Genomic DNA, 19,487 nt, shown 5'->3' on the forward strand with positions numbered 1-19,487 from the left:
TAAAAACAACATTGGGGAGGGGGAGTTGGTGGTAAGGCACAGAACAGTGACAGGGATGGTCTCCATTCTCTGCAGTTGTCAGCAGGAGCACAGATGGCATTGGTGTCTGTTTTTTTGTCAGGATTCAGGAACCGATGTGTTCAGAGCTGGAGAAGTGGGAAAGGGAGGTTGCAGTGGGTGTGGTCCAACAATGTCAGGAGGAGAGAGCCTCTGCTGAGGGCACATGAGAAGTTAGAAACTACTGGGACAAAGCAGAACATCAAAGCTCTGAGTTGCACGGTGGCTCAGTGGTTCAGACCAATCACTCACAATGTCAGGGACCTGGGTTTGGTCCCACTCTTGAGCAGCTGTCTGTGTGGTCTTTAACACGTTCTCACCCTTCTGTCTGCGTGAGTTAACTCTTGGTGCAGTTCAGAGTGGATCAGCCGTGCTAAAGTGTCCACATATGTGCAACTGAGGGTCGGTTAACCATGGGGAACTGCAGGAAAAACGGGTGGGTCTGGATGGGATACTGTTTGGAAGGTCAGTCTGAATTTTATGGGCCAAATGGCCTGTCAGGATTATATGATTCTACTGCATTAGCCAAGCATCTATTGAGAAACAATTGCCTCAGGTCTGCTGTGGGTGGAGTGGGTTCCAATCCATGAGACACTGACACCAGTCCTGAGGAAGGTGAGATTTGTGCTGTCAGTCCCCCAAACATTTGGTCCTCATCCACTCTCTCTCCTCACACTCTGCACCTACCAATTCTCTGTGCTCAGCCGCCTTCTCTTTCTTCCCCTCATTTTCTGCACCCCACCCTCTGTCCCCTGTCATTTTCTCTCTCTCTACCCCCACTCCCCTGTCCATTCTCCCTCCCTTCTACCATTCCATACTTTCTCGTGCCCTCTTTGATTGCTGTATCTCTTCCTCAGGAAAGAGAGAGAATCGATAGTGATGACTCTACCTGGAAGACAGGGGTGTGCAAGAAATGGCTGATCTTTAAAATTAAGAACAGCTAAAATGATAGATTCAGAAACATTGTTAACATCTAAAAGCATATTAATTTATTTTTTAAAAAGCTGCAGTCATGTTTCTGAAACTTGCATTGAAATAGACGCATAGAGTCATACAGCACAGAAACAGATCCTTCAGTCCAACTCGCCTATGCCCTCCAGATATCCTAAATTGATCTAGTGACCCATTTGACAGCATTTCGCATTTCACACCTTCCTATTCAGATACCCATCCTGACCTTGATGCCTTTCAAATGTTGTAATTGTACCAGTCTCCACCACTTCCTCTGGGCAGTTCATTCCATACACACACCACACTCTACATGAAAGTTACCCCTTAGGACCGTTTTAAATCTTTCCCCACTCACCCTTAACCTATGCCGTCTAGTTTTGGACTTCCTCTACCCTGGGGAAAAGACATACAAAGCCAGACGAAATTCAAAAGGAAAAAAATGTCAAGCCACAGGAAAAAATAAAATTGTGGCTGCAGCTTTTTTTCTCCTATTGACATTTGGACGCTTAAAATCTGTGTCACACCAGCACCTCCACAGAGCATACTGCGCATGCTTCTCGGTGTCAGCGACATCTGCGCATGTGCAGCGGTGTCAGCAACAACTGCGCATGTACTGCGGTGTCAGCAAAAATACTGAGCATGCTCTTTGCTGTCCGCGGAAACGGTGCTTGACTTCCTTCTGAAGGACCAATGGTGAGACCCGGAGGACCAGAAGGAGCCTGGTCCTCCGGCCATTCAGAACAGCCTTTTTGTCTGAACGCGGAAGTTGTTCAGAGTTTCTCAAGATGCGGTTGTTTCTCTCTCTCTTTGAATGAAGATTGAGCTTCACCCCCAGACTGCAACTCTGTCCAACATCTGTGGGTACGGCACTCTCTTTTCTCACCCACTTTTTCATTCTGGGATTCAGTTACTGACTTGCACGAACTGAAGGGAAAGGGAGTGAATCCAGGGAGGGGACAGACCTTGGAAAAGTTGGTCCACGTCTGTGTCTCAATTGGCAAACGCACAGCAAATGCAGTACCACAATGTAAAGTTAAAGCCTATTTTAAAAAAGGCAGAAAGTAGGTGCATGGTTTAAATGAATAATATATTGGTATGTGGAGAAAGTGAGGACTGCAGATGCTGGAGATCAGAGTCAAGTGTGGTGCTTGAAAAACACAGCAGATCAGGCAGCATCCGAGGAGCAGGAGAGTCGATGTTTTGGGCACGAGCCCTTCATCAGGAATGATGTGTGGATGAACAAAGGGACCTCACCGTCCTTCTACACCAGTTGTCAGGTGCAGCAAGCAGTCAGCAAGGCAATAGGAATTGAGTTGAAAATGGGGATGACTTCCTGTAATTAGGGTGGTCATTGAATATATTCAAGGCTGAGGTCATCTGACTTTTGAACAACAAAGAATTGGATGGTTATAGGGGAAGGCAAGAAAATGGTTTTGAGACCATTACAGAATCATACAGCACAGAAATAGACACTTCAGTTCAACTAGTCCATGCTATGTTCGCATGCTAAACTAATCCCATCTGGCAGTGTTTGGCCCATATCCCCCTGTCACAAAGCTGGTCCTTCTTCTCAAGGATACTGTGTCCTTGGTTTTTTTCAGAGTGGTGGTAAAATGGCCCTGGGCTCCAAAATGGATGGTTTAGTACAGAAATGAAAAGGGTATTGGTCGGCTTTTTTGTTTACACGTCAACAGTTGAGACTTTAGGCCCAAGCTTTTATGTTTTCGAAGTGACCTGCATAATGAAAGACAAGTGATCTGTTGTGAAAGCTGAGGCCTTGTTTCAGTGAGTTCAGCAGTGGACTGTGTGGAGAAAGGTTGTTAAACTCTCTCTCCTTCTGCCCTTCTAACTTTGACCTGTCAGCCTCTATTTCAGTTTTACTGTATGTTTAAGGGGTTTGTTTATTGGGACAGTTGTGTACATTTGGAACAGCATAATTAAGTCTAGTTTAGACAGACTGAGTTCTGTGGGTATTCTATATTCTGTTCTTTGTGTTTCATTCTGTATTCTTGTGAATACATTTATCTGTTTTAAATCCTGGTAGTCAACCTAGCTAACCTTGGGTAATTTTCACTGTGCACTTACTGAAATAAACAGCAAAGTTACGGTCTGTGCTGCCTGCTTCAGAATGTTTTGAGTGGTCTGGCCTAGTCCATAACACGTCCAAACCTTTCCCATTCATGTCCTTATCCAAATGTCTTTTAAACATTGTAACTGTACCTGCATCCCCGCTTCCTCTGGACATTCATTCCACATACGAACCATTCTCTATGGGAAAACAAAGGTGTCCCTCCTGTCTTTTTTAAACCTTTCTCCACTCACCTTCAAAATTTGCTCCCTAACCTTGAAACCCCCACTCGAAGGAAAGGAGACCCATCATTCACCTCATCTATACCCCTCATGACTTTATAAAGCTTGATAAGATCACCTCTCAACCTCCTATGCTCCAGTGAAAAAGGTCCCAGCCTATCCACCAAGATGTAGGTATATTCATATCCAGTTCAATGTTGGTGCAGGCTTGAAAGACCAAATGGCCTATTCCTGCTTCCAGTTCTCTCTCACTATGTCCAGGACAACAAGAGACCATAAGACCAAGGAGCAGAAATTAGGCCATTCAGCCAATCAGGTCTGCTCCACCATTCAATCATGGCTGACAAGTTTCTCAACCCCATTCTCTTGCTTTCTCCCCGCAACCCTCAATATCCTTGATACACAAGAACCTATTTATCTCTGTCTTGAATATACTCAGTGACTTGTCCAACACAGTCTCTGTGGCAATGAATTCCATCGGTTTCACACTCTCTGGCTACAAAGGTTTCCCCTTTATCTGCGTTCTAAAAGGTCTTCCCTTTACTCTAAGGCTGTGCCCTTGGGACCTAGTCTCTCCTACCAATGGAAACATCTCCCCAACATCCACCCTGTCCAGGCCAATCAGTATTCTGTATGTTTCAATTAGATCCCCCAAGCGTGGGCTGTAAATCAGTGTAAACCAGACCCTTCAGGATGATGTACAGCATGGATTAGATTCAGCAAAGTGAGAATGGAGGGAGAATGTGGAGATGGAGATGTTCAGCATTTAGGAAATAAGAGAGGAAAGAAAGTTCAATCTAAATTAGAATTGAATGGATGGGCTGATGGGCCGAGGAGTGGCAGATAAAGTTTCATTTAGATAAATGTGAGGTGTTGCATTTTGGGAAGGCACATCAAGGCAGGATTTACACACTTAATGGTAAGGTTGTGGAGAGTGTTCCTGCATCAAGAGACCATGGAGTACAGATTTGTAGTTCTGAGAAAGTGGAGTCACAGGTAGACACGGTAGTGAAGAAAGCGTTTGGTGGCGCTTGCCTTTATTGAGCAGAGCATTGAGTACGGGAGTTGGGAGTCATGTTATGGCTGTACATGACATTAGTTAGGGCACTTTTGGAATACTGCATTCAGTTCTGGCCTCCTATGTTAGAAAGATGTTGTGAAACTTTAAAAGAGTTTGGAAATGATTTACAAGGCTGTTGCCAGAGTTGGAGGGTTTGAATTATAGGGAGAGGCTGAAAAGACTGCGGCTGTTTTCCCTGGAGCGTAGGAGGCTGAGAGATTACCTTTATAGAGGTTTATAAGGGGCATGGATAGAAGTCTGAAGTGAGGGAGAGAGAAAAAGAAATTTACATTGCAGTGAATCTGCACAGTCACTGAACATTGCAGTGCATCTGGGAAAGGTTAATGAACAGCAAACTTCACAGCTGACCATGGAGGAACCTGTGTGGGGGAACTCACAGAACAGGAACAGAGAAGTGTATAGTCTTTAACGCGTAACTTAGCTGTAAGTCTGCAGTTGTGAATGGAGTGGATTCTTGCTTGATTATATGTTTTACTGACATCTGTCTCTTGATTAAATTTTAAAAATATAAACCACAAGTACTGTGTTAGCCCGGAGCACTTTTTTAGAGCAAAAAGATGGTGCTATTTTCTGGGTCTGTAGATTGTGAAGGAACAAAGGTGGCCTTTATGAGAGTGATATGCTCTTCCTGTCAGATGTGGGAGATTAGGGAGAGTATCATGTTACTGATGATTATGTCTGCAGTAAGTGTGTTTGCTTACAAATCCTATTGGATTGCGTGGATAAGTACCTCGAACTGTCGCTGCAAATGAGGAATTTACAAGACCTGGGGGTATGATGGTTTGGCAATGATAGGAAGGGAAAAAAGCCGCAGCTACAGTAAGGGAGATGGGTTAACTCCAGGAAAGGGAGGAGGGGTAGGCAGGTAGTGCAGGAGTCTTCTGTGGCTGTCCCCATTTCAAACAAGTCTGCTGTTTTGGAAAATGTAGGGGGTGACGGTCTCTCAGGGAATGTAGCACAAACAGCCAAGTTTCCGGTCTCGAGACATGCTCTCATGCAATGAGGGGTACGTTGGGTTCCAAGTAATCAATTGTGATAAGGGGCTCTCTAGTCAGATGCTTCTGTGGTTAGCAGCGAATAATCAGAATGGTGTGTCGCCTCCCTGGTGCCAGGATCAAGGATGTCTCCGAGAGGGTGCAGAATGTTCTCAAAAGGGAGAGGGACCAGTTGGAGATCATTGTACACATTGGAACCAATGACATAGGAAGGGAAAAGGATGCGATTCTGAAGGGAAAGTGTAGAAAGTCAGGCACAAATTTAAAAAAAAAGAGGTCCTAGAGTCAAGAAAAATCTGGATTACTGCCAGTGCTATGAGCTAGTGAGGGTTGGAATAGAGAGGATAGAGCAGATGAATGCATGGCTGAGGAGCTGGTGCATGGGAGTAGGGTTCACATTTTTGGATCATTGGAATCTCTTCTGGAGTAGATGTGACCTGTACAAGAAGGATAGATTGCACCTGAATATTGGAAGAGAGCTAATATACTGGCAGGGAAATTTGCAAGAGCTGCTCGGGAGGAATTAAACTAGCGAGGTGAGTGCGTGGGGAGGTACCCAGGGAAATAGTGAGGAAAGAGATCAATCTGAGACTGGTACAGTTGGGAAAGGGAGTGAGTCAAACAGTCAGGTCAGGAAGGGACAAAGCAGAGAGCAAGGTAGGACTAACAAATTAAACTGCATTTACTTCATTGCAAGAGGCCTAACAGGGAAGGCAGTTGAACTCAGGGCATGATTAGGAAGATGGGATATGATATCATAGCAATTACAGAAACGTGGCTCAGGGATGGGCAGGATGGCAGCTTAATGTTCCAGGATACAAATGGTACAGGAAGGATAGAAAGGGAGGCAAGAGATGAGAGGGAGTGGTGTTTTTGATAAGGGATAGTATTCCTGTTGGACTTAAGGAGGATATTCCTAGGAATACATCCAGGAAGGTTATTTGGTTGGAACTGAGAAATAAGGAAGGGATGATCACCTTATTGGGATTATGTTGTAGACACCCTCATGGTCAGTGGGAAATTGAGAAACAAATTTGTATGGAGATTTGAGTTACCCGTAAGAGTAATGGGATGGTTATTGTTAGGGATTTTAACTTTTCAAACATAAACTGGGATTGCCATAGTGCTACGGGTTTAGATGGAGAGCACTTTGTTAGAAACGGACCTAAGGGGCAAGTTTTCATGCAGAAGGTGGTGTGTGTACAAAGCTGCTCGAGGAAGTGGTGGGTGCTGGTACAATTATGACATTAAAAGGCATCTGGATAGGTATATGAATAGGAGGGGTTTAGAAGGTTATTGGCCAAATGCTGCCAAATGGAACTAGTTTAATTTTGTATATCTGGTCGACATGGATGAGTTGGACCAAAGGGTATGTTTCTGTGCTGTGTCTCTCTCTGACTCTGGCTTGCCACTAACATTTGCCATGTCTCTATGTTCAGTTTCTTTCTGGTGTCGGTGTCAATACCTTGTTGTCTCATTCCGACCCCACCTCCCACCGGATTGACAATGATGACTTTTGTAATCTCTTTTTACAGACTCTCTGAAGACGGAAGTTTCAAAATCAACAGCTTATGCTTGACTCTCCTGCTCCTCGGATGCTGCCTGACCTGCTGTGTTTTTCCCACACAACACTTTTCGACTCTGATCTCCAGCATCTACAGTCATCATTTTCACTTCGATGTCTGACAGTCACTCAATCAATCGGGACAGCAAAGATTTTCAACTATGATTCTGTGAGATGGAGCGATGCTTTTTGGTTTCTGTTTCATAACTTTTTCAGCATCAGTGGGACTGGAGGAGAGACCCTACTGTTGCAGTGCACTGAGTGTGGAGCCAGAAACAGTTTTCCGGCCTGGAAAGAGGAATTCACACCGGGGAGGGGCTGTACACGTGTTGCGTGTGGCTGAAGCTTCAGCCATGGAGAAACCCAAGGAATGCTGCCCCATGGAGAAACCGTGGAAGTGTGGCGACTGTGGGAAATGCTTCAGTTTCCCGTCTGCCCTGGAGACTCATCGGCGCAGTCACACCGGGGAGAGGCCATTCCCCTGCCCTGAGTGCGGGAAGGGTTTTACCCGCTCCTCCAACCTGCTGGCCCACTTGCGGGTCCACACAGTGGAGAGACCAGTCTCCTGCCCCGAGTGTGAGAACAGCTTTGCCCAGGCCTCTACCCTCGTGGCCCACCAGCAGGTCCACACTGGGGTGAGATCCTTCCCCTGCCCTGAGTGCGGGAAGGTCTTCAGCAAATCCTCCAACCTGCTGACCCACTGGTGGGTCCACACTGGGGAGAGGCCCTTCAGCTATTCTGAGTGTGGGAAGGCCTTCGGTAATTCCTCTGCCCTGCTGAGGCACCAGCGGGTCCACACGGGGGAGAGGCCGTTCCCCTGCCCTGAGTGTGGGAAGGGCTTTAAACGCTCCTCTGACCTGGTGGACCACTAGCGGGTCCACACGGGGGAGAGGCCGTTCAGCTGTCCTGAGTGCGGGAAGGGCTTTACCCAGGCCTCCAACCTGCTGAGGCACCATCGGGTCCACACTGGGGAGAGGCCGTTTGCCTGCCCCAAGTGCAGGCGGAGGTTCACGTCGTCCAGTAACTTGCAGAGACACCAGAGGGGGCACCAGCAGATTCCACCGGTGACGCTGATGTGGGTCACCCCCAGGACTGAACCTTCTGCCTGTTCTGACAGTGGGTGCAGTGGGAGCGTCAGTCTTTGTTTTCTGCTATACAGCACCCCTACACCCCTCCCATTTTCCCCCAACCCCAGGTTAGCTCACGGGCGGCACAGTAGCTCAGTGATTAGTGCCACTGTGTCACATCGCCAGGGACCAGGGTTCGATTCCACCCTCAGAATGACTGTCTTTGTGGAGTTTGCACATTCTCCCCCCATGTTTGCAAGGGTTTCCTCTGGGTGCTCCCACAGTCCAAACATGAGCAAGTGAATTAGCCAAGCTAAATTGTCCCAGCGTGTTCAGGGATGTGTAGGTGCAGTGTATTGTTTAGGGGGTAATGTAGACTAATGGGGTAGGGGAATAGGTCTGGGTGGGTTACTCTTCAGAGGGTCGGTGTGGAATTGTTGGGTTGAAGGGCCTGTTTCCCTGTAGGGATTCTGTGAGCTTTGCTTGCAGTGGTGCTCACTGAGCCCTGGACTGCACGTTCCCACTGAAGTGATCCGCACAAACCTCAGATCGCATCCAAACCAATGTACCAAACTAAAGGGGTAGCCATGGGCACCCGCCTGGGACCCAGCTATGCCTGCCTCTTTGTTGGGTACGTGGAACATTCCATTTTCCTCAGCTACACCTGTTCCTCCAGTACATCGATGACCATATTGGTGCCACTTCATGCTCTCACAGGAGTTTGAACAGTTCGTCATCTTTATCAACACCTTTCACCCCGACCTCGAATTCACCTGGACCATCTCCCTTTCCAGGACCTCTCCATCTCTGACTACCGACTAACCGTGGACATCTACTGCGAGCCCACCGACTCCCACAGCTACCTAGATTCCGCCTCCTCCCACCCCACCTCCTGTAAAAAGGCAATCCCTTATTCACAATTCCTCCACCGCATCTGTTCCCAGGATGACCAATTCCACCGTAGAAAATCCCAGAGGGCCTCCTCCTTCCAAGTTCGCAATTTCTCTTCCCACGTGGTCAACAATGCCCTCCAGCACATCTCCTCCACATCCTGCAACACCGCCCTTGAACCCCACCCCTCCCAACGGAACAAGGACAGAACTCACCCCTAACCGTCCTCACCTTCCACCCCACCAACTTCCGGATACATCACATCAGCCTCTGCTCCCTACAAACGGACCCCACCACCAGGTATATTTTTCTCTCCCCACCCCTACCAGCATTCCAGAGAGGCCATTTCCTCTGCGACTCCCTCGTCAGGTCCATGCGCCCACACCCCACTCCCGGCCCCTTCCCCGCCACCACAGGAAGTGTAAAACCTGTGTCCATACCACTCCTCTCACCTCCATCCAAGGCCCCAAAGGATCCTTCCACATCTGACAGAAATTTACCTCGACCTCCACCAGTGTCATCCACTGTATCCATTGCATCCAATGTGGTCTTCTCTACGTCGGAGAGACAGGACGCCAACTTGTGGATTGTTTCAGAGAACCACTCTGGGACACCCACAAACCCCACCGCCCTGTGGCTGAACACTTCAACTCCCCCTCCCATTCCATCAAGATCATTGAGGTTCTGGGCTGACTCCATCGCCAAACCCTTACCACCTGACGCCTGGAGGAAGAACACCTCTTACTCCACCTTGGGACCCTGCAACCACATGGGATCAATGTGGAATTCAAAAGTTTCCTCATGTATCCTCCTCCTACCCCTCCTCTTCCCCCCCCACCCCCCCCTTATCACAGCCCCAAGCCTCCACTCGCCCTCCTGACCTGTCCATCACCTTTCCCATCTATCCGCCCCACCCTCCTTTCCAACCAATCATCTTCATCTGCTTATCACATTCTCAGCAACCTTCTCCCCAACACCACCCCCCTTCCATTTATCTCTCAGCCCTCCCGGACCACAAGCCTCATTGCTGATGAAGGGTTTATGCCCTAAACGTCAATTCTCCTGCTCCTTGGATGCTGCCTGACATGCTGTGCTTTTCCAGCACCACAGTCTCGACTCTGTCCACCTATGTTGTCAGAGATGTAGGACCTGCTCCAAACTGATCCACAGTCCAGTTGATGGGACAGGAAACCGCTTCCTTTCTCGAGACAAGTCTCCCGGAGAGAACATGCTGGCTAACTGATGTACTGAACTTCACAGTGCCCCACTGCTCTCCGTTATCTGGAAGGGGTCCACACGTGTGCCTAAGGTGGTGCTCGAGACCTTTAATATCTCTTTGGGATTGATCCCCATTCATTTGAGGCTGTGTAGTCATACAGCCTGGAAACAGACCGTTCAGTACATGATCCCCAACTAAACTCGTCCCACCTGTCTGCTCCTAGCCCTTATTCGATAGTCATAGTCATAGAGACGCACAGGATGGAAACAAACCATTTAATCCAACTCATCCATGCTGACCAGATATCCTCATATAATCCTACCGAAGGATGCAGGATTAAGAGTTCTCTTTGGCAAGAGACCTTAACAAGCTGTAGTAATGGACTCAAAGTATGCAATCATATTTCATCTCCATATTTTAGAGACATGGTAACTAGATTTAGCCTGTCTACAGTAATATATATAAAGAGGGGGGAATCATAACACAGGTAATGGAAAAATAAATCAGGAATGGAAGGGGTGGGGTGGGAATGGTAGCTAAAATACAGTGAAATGGGGGGATTTCATTCCAACCTAATTTCGAGGTATGTATGAAAGTATAGAGACTGCAGTACTGAACATGACAGGAAAATGTCCCTTTGAGAAAGTAGCATGTGCAAGAAATCAGACTGAGATCATAAAATAGACCATCCCACCCAGGATCATCCCGTTCTCCTGCATTTAGTATGACTAAGCCACATAACCTACACATCACAGAGCAATTTTGCATGGTCAATCCACCCAACCTGCACATCTTTGGACTGTGGAAGGAAACCCATGCAGACAGGGAGAACATGCAAGCTCCACACAGACACTCACCTGGAGGCTGGAATTGAACCTGGGTCCCTAGTGCTGTGAGGTAGCAATGCCAAGCACTGTGCCACCTCAATATGATATGAAATTTAAACAAATGCTCTAAGCTGCAAATTTGTCCATGTGAAGAATTTACTGCAAATAATTTGAAGGACGATCCATATGAATTGTGTTTTGGGAGAGATCCAGAACATATTTCATTAATGATTGAAAATCTTCGACCTTTGGAATGGTCTGCGAGAGAGAGTGTTGGAGTCAGATTCAATTATGGCATTCAAAAGATAGTTGGATTATTAAACTGAAAAGGAAAGTAATCAGTGTTCGGTGAAGAGTAGCACTGGATACTGTGGTGATTATAATGAGGTCAGGCAGGTGAGTTCCCTTATTGGGGGTGTTCACCTGCTCGTCTTAACATTTCACTTCAATAACCTTTAGATTCCCAAAATCTGTCGGGTGCTTTCTCTGTTCAAGTGTCTACCCGAGTGACTCAGTGTCAAATTTTGTTTATGAATTGTTCCTCTGATATCTCATTAGAGGGGCTATGATATTAACAGTGGGATCGAAATAGTTGTGGGTCACAATGTGCTCAAGTGAGAAAGAAGAAACTGACCATTCTTAAATATTCATTTTTAAACCATGGAAATAAAATTAATGTTTGGAAAATTTTCAACTTGTCATGTATGAAGAAGATCAGAAATAGGAATGGGAATAGGTAATTGACTGTTGAGATGCTCTGTCTTTCATCACCATCCATGGCTGATCGTTTATCTGAATTCTCTTTCCTGCACGTTTTGTTTTCCATGTCTTCACCTGATGAAGAGGCTATGCTCCAAGCGCGTGTGATTTCAAATAGACGTGTTGGACTATAGTTGTGTGACTTATGACTGAAAAAAATTGAGTATGTTATTACACAGACTGGAGCAGTGGGATTTAAACCTGAGCCTCAGGGCTCTATGGGAGACTACAGCTGCATCACAAAAAAAACCTCTGTAGTAAATAGGTCCTCTCCTGTTGAATGAGAGGAAACCCCTTCCTCCTCAACATGAGACATGACCACTGTACCCCCACAGCCCATTACAGTAAATTGAGTCCATCTCCTGTTGAATGAATGAGTGAGAACACCTTCCTCCTGAACCCCTCGAGCCCATTGTAGTAAAGGGGCGGGGACAGTGAAGGGCCTGCGAACCTTTCCACCAATCCCAAAGGCTGCGGTCGGTGCGGACGAATCAGAGAGCGACATTCCGGGTTGTGGCATTCATTTTGACTGCAAAGCCGGCCGCCATTGGTCAGGTGGAGTAAGGTGCGCTCTGATTGGAGGGAGCGCGGATGACGCGCGTCACTGAAGGAGGAGACGGAAAGAAGAAGAAAAACAAAGATGGCGGCGCGAGGCTGCGGTTTTCTCATCGAATCAGCGGGCGGTTTCTGACGGAGGGAGGGGGGCAGACAGGCATCGTTTACCTCAGAAAATACCTTTAAAATACATTTCAAATTAAAGTCGGAACTTTTCAAACAAAAGTTGTGAAGAAAAGGAGACAGTCCCCGGTGGGGTTTATTGTTTATTTATGTATAATTTCCGGGGCCCGGGAAGGGGGAGGTGACGGTTACCGGGTGAACGAGAAAACAAATTAAAAATGTCGGCGGTGGAGGAGAGAGAGCCGGCGCCCGCGGCTTCTTCGGCGGCGGCCGGAGCCCAGGAGCTCAACAACCCCCCGGAGCTGGAGGAAGGTCCGAGCTCCAAGAAGCGGGGGGTCCGGCTGGAGGCTGGATTTGCTCAAGGCTTGTATCTATTAACTTATTTAAATGGTACCTACTGTATGGGGCTATGGTTTACATTAAAACCGGAGGATCATGTCAGAGTGTTTGTTTATATTGAGCAGTTGTAGTTGGTAAAATACACTCCCTGGAGGAGCACCTTCTGTGATGCTGCATTTCTTTCCTTCTGCCCTTCCCCCATTTGTTATCTCACATCTCGATTTTACATTTTATTTGGTCAAATTTAATTTCATATTAATCAGACTTGGTATTCACTGTGTATTATTAATTAATCTGTTGGATTGTTGTAAGACAAAATTAATGGTGTAATTTCATTTATGATGTCTGAGTTTGACATTGAATGTGCAGGTGTGAATACCAGTAAGTTGTAAAAATAAATCAAGAGCTTGTCCTTTTTTCACAAAAAGAGGAGTTTAATGATATTATTGGCATTGTCTCCTTTGAGCATGATGATTCAAGTCTGACCAACAAACCATTTCATGCAGCCAATTAAAGTCTAATTAAAGTCTAAGAAAATAATTCTGGCAGGCTAAGATTTATACAACCCTAAATACGATTGATTATCTTGTGTATTCTTACCTTTAAGCCATAACAGAAGGCATTGCGTGGCAGTTTGAGACTGAAACATGGCTGGAAAGAATGTAGATTGATGAGGAAAATCAAATGGCAGAGTCTGGGGCCACAATCTCTCAGTCTGGCTTGATTGCATGAGTGGTGGTTCTTCAAAACCACCTTCCAAGTCATGACCTCAACCACCAAGAACAGACAAGTGTGAACACAGGATTCCGACTGCAACATATATATCGCATTGTTTCTTTGTTATTGACCAAAATGGTGGAACTCACTCCTGAACATTGTTGCAATCCACATCATATTTGTGAAGCAATTTAAGAGGCAGCTCAGCACCACCTTTTCAAGGTCAGTTTGGGAAGAGTTGTTGGCACGGTCAATGATATTCACATCTCATGAAATAATCAAAGAGCCCACGGTGTTGGAGGCTGTATGTTAGCAGGGATAGAGGATTGGCTAACTACCACCGGGGCATGTTCAGGATGGCTACTTGTAACTAGTGGTGTACCACAGGGATCAGCGCTGGGGCCAACGTTATTTACAATATATATATGAATTACTTGGATAAGTAAAGTGAATGTACTATTGCTAAGTTTGCAGAAGAGACAGTTGATGTGAAAGCAGGTGGTGAGGATGACATTAGATATCTGGAGAGGGATATAGACAGGTTAAGCAAATGAGCGAAAGCTTGGCAGATGGGAAAATGAGGTAATGCAGTTTGTCAGGAGGTGAAGAACTGAATATTAAATGGAGAAAAGTTTAGAATAGAGGGATTTGGAATCACGTCCACAAATCTCTTCATCCAATTTCAGTGAGTAATAGGGAGACAAATGGGAGGTTGGCCTTTTCAATAGAGTATAAATGTAGGAAGGTAATAGTGAACCTATGTAAGGCATTAGTCAGGCCACAACTGAATACTGTGAACAGTTTAGGGCCCTTTACCTGAGGAAAGATATAATTGGCATTGGAGGCAGTCCAGAGAAAGTTGACCATGATGATATCAGGGATGGAAAGAATGTCTTAAGAGGAGAACTGAATAGGTTGGGCCTGTGCTTATTAGAAGTTCGAAGAATTAGAGGTAACCTTATTGTCACGTACAAGATTCTGAGGAGACTTGACAGGCTAGATGTGGAAAAGTGGGTGAGTTGGGACCAGAGGAAGTAACCTCCAAATAAGAGATTGCATGTTTAGGACAGATAGGAATTTCTCCTGAGGGCAGTAAATCTGTGGAACTTGATACTACAGAGGGCTGTTGAGCCTGGGTTGTTATTTGCATTCAAGGCTGAGATAGTTGGTTTTTTTTAATCAGTAAGTGAATTGAGGATTATGGGACAATGGCAGGAAAGTGGAGTAAATATTTACCAGAAGAATCGTGATCTGAATAAATGGCAGAGTCAACTCAATGGGCTGAATTGAATAGTAATTAGTAATGAGGAAAAGGATACAACTGGCAATTAGAGACCAGTCAGTGTTGGGAAGCCTCGAGATTATAGGGAGTTGGTGGCATTTGGGTATTGTTACTGGATTTAACATCTGGAGTTTCAAATTGATGCTGCTATGGCCCCGATGCAATTTGAAATCAATTTATGTATCTGGAATATAAAGCTTATCGCTGCTTTGGTACTTAAGAAAATTGATAAGATCACCAATCTTGTTCACTAATAACATTTTTTTAAGGAAGGAAATCTTCAGTCCTTTCCCAATTTGGTGAATGTGTCACTCTTGATCCAAAGTCATGTGGTTGACTCTTAACAGCCCTCTGAATTGGCACTTGGTTTTTTTGGGAGACAAAGTGTCACGTTCCATGAATGAAGAAAGAAAAATATTCAGGACAAGATTGTCACTGTCAGTGAAGGGAAGATTGTGATCTAGTGATACTAGTTAAGTAGCCCAGAGATCTGTCTTCTGAGAACAAAAATTAAAATCCCATCATGGATGCTAGTGGACTTTATTTTCAATGAATAAAAAGATCTGGAAGTGAGAGTTTGTCTCAGTCCTGGCAACTAGGAAACCATTATTGGCTAAGACAATGAATTGCAGATGTTGGAGATCAGCAACAAAAGGCACAATTGCTGGGGAAACACAGCAGGTCTGGCAGCATCTGTGGAAAGAAAACAGTTAATGTTTTGAATCCAGCCTAATTTTGAAGAGCCACCGGACTCAAAACAGTAACACTGTAGTCTCCTCAAAGATGCAGCCATAACTGTTGCTTTTGTCCAGTCATTACTGATTGTCGTCAAAGTGTTCTTTTAGGGAGAGAAATCCACCATTCACAACCCTACACACGTGTGCACACGCTCACATCATGTGACTCCAGACCTACTACAATGTGGTTGACACTCAACTGCCTTCTAGCATGTAGCCAATTGCTCGGTCCAAAGGCCACGAGGGATGGTGAGCAAATGTTGGACGTGCTAGCAACAATCCCATCCCTCAAAATATTTTCATATATATTATAAAGCATAGGTTAATGAAGGACAGCCAAAACAAACTGCTATGGGAAAGTCATGCCCAACTATCTTGATTTGCTTGTAGTTATAAATATTGTTTTAATATCCTCTTCAGAGAGGACATTGGTTCCATCATTGTTGCAATACTGCATGCAATTCTGTGCTTTCTGCTACAGGAAGGGTGTTGTGAAACTTGAAAGGGTTCAGAAAACATTGACAAGGATGCTGCCAGGGTTGGAGGGTTGAGCTACAGGAAGAGGCTGAATAGACTGGGGCTATTTTTCCTGGAGCTTTGGAGGCTGAGGGGTGACTTTAAAGACATTTATAAAATCATGAGGGGCATGGGTAGGGTAAATAGGCAAGGTCTTTTCCCTTGGGGTGGGGGAGTCCAAAATTAGAGGGCATAGGTTTAAGGTTAATGGCAAATGGAGTTTAATATAGATAAGTGTGAGGTCTTACATTTTGTATAGTCAAATCAAGGTAGGAATTTCATGGTGAATGGCAGGACCTTAAGGAGTGCAGTGGAACAGAGGGATCTTGGAGTACAGGTTCACAGTTCTCTGAAAATGGAGTCACAGGTAGAAATTGTTTGGCACACTGGCCTTCATCAGTCATGGCATTCAGTATAAAATACCAAATGCTTGCTTTCATCAGTCAGAGCACTGAGTACAGGAGTTGGGATGAATTGTTGCAGCTGTCACAGATTCCACACAACAACACAAGATGGGACCCTGCCCTCCCCTGACTGACTGTCCCTTTGCATATCCGGGGGAAGACCCCCTTTAATTGTGATGATCAGGAAACATGCCATATTCAAAAAAAGGGCTGTGTTCACAAATATTTGGACAGAGGAAGGAAGTTGCAGTCTGGGTGAAGATCAATCTTCATCCAGAGAGAGAGGAAGAGCAGCAGCAGCTTCAGAAGTTCATGGTCCAACTTCTGAAAAGACCTTGTCTGATTTGCAGTTGTTTCTGGGCTTGTAATATCGTACTGCAGCATATTGTAGATCTTCAGTAGGAGTGTCAATACTGCACTACAGAGGTCCATTTAGCAACTTGAGTCCATATGAACTCTTCGTGGAGGTATGCAGTCTGCCCCATAACCGTGTTGGTTTACAGTTACATATAGATCTACACAAAGATCTTTGGGATTGAGAGGAAAGAATGTTCCACAGTAACTAGAGTTACGTTCAGATTTTCTATCATGGACTGACTGTGATGACCTTTGCAATCACTTCACAGGAATATTACAAGAGAAGAATTTGGCGGCAGAAATCTCAGACCAAGCCTCACATCAAAGTCTGACAGTCACTTGATTCACAAGGACGTGGATATTCATGGCCTTGAAAACAAAGGGGAGAAGGTCTGTCTGCTTTGTTAGGTTTTAAACGTCAGTGTGACAGGAAACTCAGAGTCTCACATACCCATACACCAGAGTAGTGACTGTAACATGCTTTACAGTCTGAATGAGAGTGTTCCAATTATCAGAGGGTTCACCAGTAACACCACACACAGGCTGTGAGCGTGAGCGACTTTTCAACTGATTGTTAAAGTCTGAGACAGATGAGGGCACCTGCACCATGGAGAAACCGTGGAAGTGTGGAGAGTGTGGGAATGGTTTCCCTTCGCCATCTGCGCTGGAGATTCATCGGCGTTTGCACACAAGGCAGCGGCTGTTCACCTGCACTCAGTGCAGGAAAGGCTTCACTCAGTTACACTCCCTCCTGGCCCACCAGTGTGTCCACACCAGCAAGAACCCGTTCATCTGCCCCATGTGTGGGCAGGCCTTCACCAGTCACACCACCTGCTGCCGCACCAGCGGATCCACACTGGGGAGAAGCCATTCACCTGTCCCGTGTGGAGCAACGACTTGTGCGATTCCTCCACCCTGCACAAATGCCAGCGCATCCACACCAAGGAGCGGCCGTTCACCTGTCCAGTGTGTGGGAAGGGCTTCACCCAGTCATGCAACTTGGGGAGACACCAGCAACTTCACAAGTGAGATGGCACAGGAATTCAGGTTGGATTCTGCTGTTACCATTGCTGAGAGTCACATCTTGAACCCTGTTTAGTGGGTGAAGTGGGAGGAGTAAGGGGTTCCTTTATGCTGACTGGCCGCGCTCTCATCCACTTTACTTCTAGTGGGGGCTGACGCTCTCTGAGCCTGGGATTGCACCTTCCCTACGGAAACAGTCCACAGAAGCGGCTGAAGTGCAGGTAGATCTGAAATAGATACATTTGTCTCTGTCCCATTGAGTCTCCAGCACAGTCGATCCAATTGGCCTCTGTCAGTGTTTATGCTCCACCTGAGCGTCCACCCACCCCTTCATCAGCAAACAGGTATCCCCTGCTTTTTGAAAGTTCACTTTACCCCCTACCCCCTCCCCGCCCAAGCCTGTGCCAATTCTTAATCCTAACTTAGACCTTCTATTTATTGCTGATGCCTGGTTTCAGTCCCTGTATTCACCTCCCATTCATGTGTCTATCCAGATACACCTTAAGTGTTGCTAAAGTGCCTCTTTCCACTACATCCACTGGCAGTGCATTCCAGGCATCCACCATCCAACTGTGTGAAAAATCTTCCCTTTCAATTCTCCCCCAGACTGTCCCCCTCTCACCTTGAACCTGTGCCCTGTTGTAGTTGACTTTTCCACCCTGGGGGGAAGCCTCTGAGTATCTTACCGACTATCTGGCCCAACACCAAACATCCATAGAATAATCCACACAGACCCATTTCCCTATCCCTAATAGTCGACAATTACCCCTGAATAACGTACCTAACTTTCACATTCCTGAACACTGTGGCGCAATTTAAGCATAGACAATCCAACTTAACCTGCCAATCTCTGGGCAGTGGGTAATTTAGCATAGCCACTGCATCCTAACCTGCACATTTGGATTGTGAGAGGAAACCGGAGGAAAGCCATATCGACACAGGGAGAATGTGCAAACTCCACACAGACAGTCACCTGAGACTGAAATCGAACCAGTTTCCCTGGTGCTCTGAGGCATCAGTGCTAATGATTGAGCCACCATGCCGCCCCCGTCCAGCCAATCTGTGTGTCTCATCATTTTGTTGAGGTCATCCTTCCGCCTCCATCTTTACAGTGAAAATACTCCAGGTTTATCCCATCTCTTCTCGTAATGAGACCTCCAGACCATGCAATGCCCTAGTGAACCTTCTCCATAGCCAGTATCCATGTCCTTCCGGTAGTGTGGCAACCAGAACTGCACGCAATATTCTGAATGTGACCGGAATAAATAGCTCTAACATAACTCGCCAACTCTTACATTCAAGGCAAACGTGCTGTGTGCCTTCTTGATCACGTTACCCGCCTGTGTTGCCACTTTTGGAGATCTATATGGTCAGATCCCTCTGTATGCTAGTGCTTTAAAGTGGTCTGAAATTTATCGTACAATTCGTGTATTTCCTATGTATCTGTATCCAGCTTCACCTTAATTGTGTTCCGCTCTTTATCTCTTTTCCCCCATCCTCACCCCTCCACACATCAGCATAGCATAAGACTATAGGAGCAGAAATTATGCCATTCAGCCCATTGAGTCTGCTCAACCATGGCTGATAAGTTTCTCAACCCCAATCTCCCCATAACCTTTGATCCTCTTGATACTCAAGAACCTTGTTATCCCATCTTAAATATATTCAATTATCTGGCCTCCAGAGCCTTCTGGGACAGTGAATTCCATAGAT

General features: G+C 46.0%; 1 protein-coding gene and 1 pseudogene across 1 annotated transcript in view; both read left to right on the forward strand.

Annotated features, from left to right (window-relative positions):
• Nucleotides 1–19,487, forward strand: part of LOC140460597 (uncharacterized) — a 621,333-nt gene that overhangs the window by 542,494 nt on the left and 59,352 nt on the right. The gene's annotated exons all lie outside the window — the stretch shown is intronic.
• Nucleotides 1,771–9,632, forward strand: LOC140460586 (uncharacterized; annotated as a pseudogene).

Source organism: Chiloscyllium punctatum, chromosome 36 (assembly GCF_047496795.1).
Source record: "Chiloscyllium punctatum isolate Juve2018m chromosome 36, sChiPun1.3, whole genome shotgun sequence".
Lineage (NCBI taxonomy): Eukaryota > Metazoa > Chordata > Chondrichthyes > Orectolobiformes > Hemiscylliidae > Chiloscyllium > Chiloscyllium punctatum.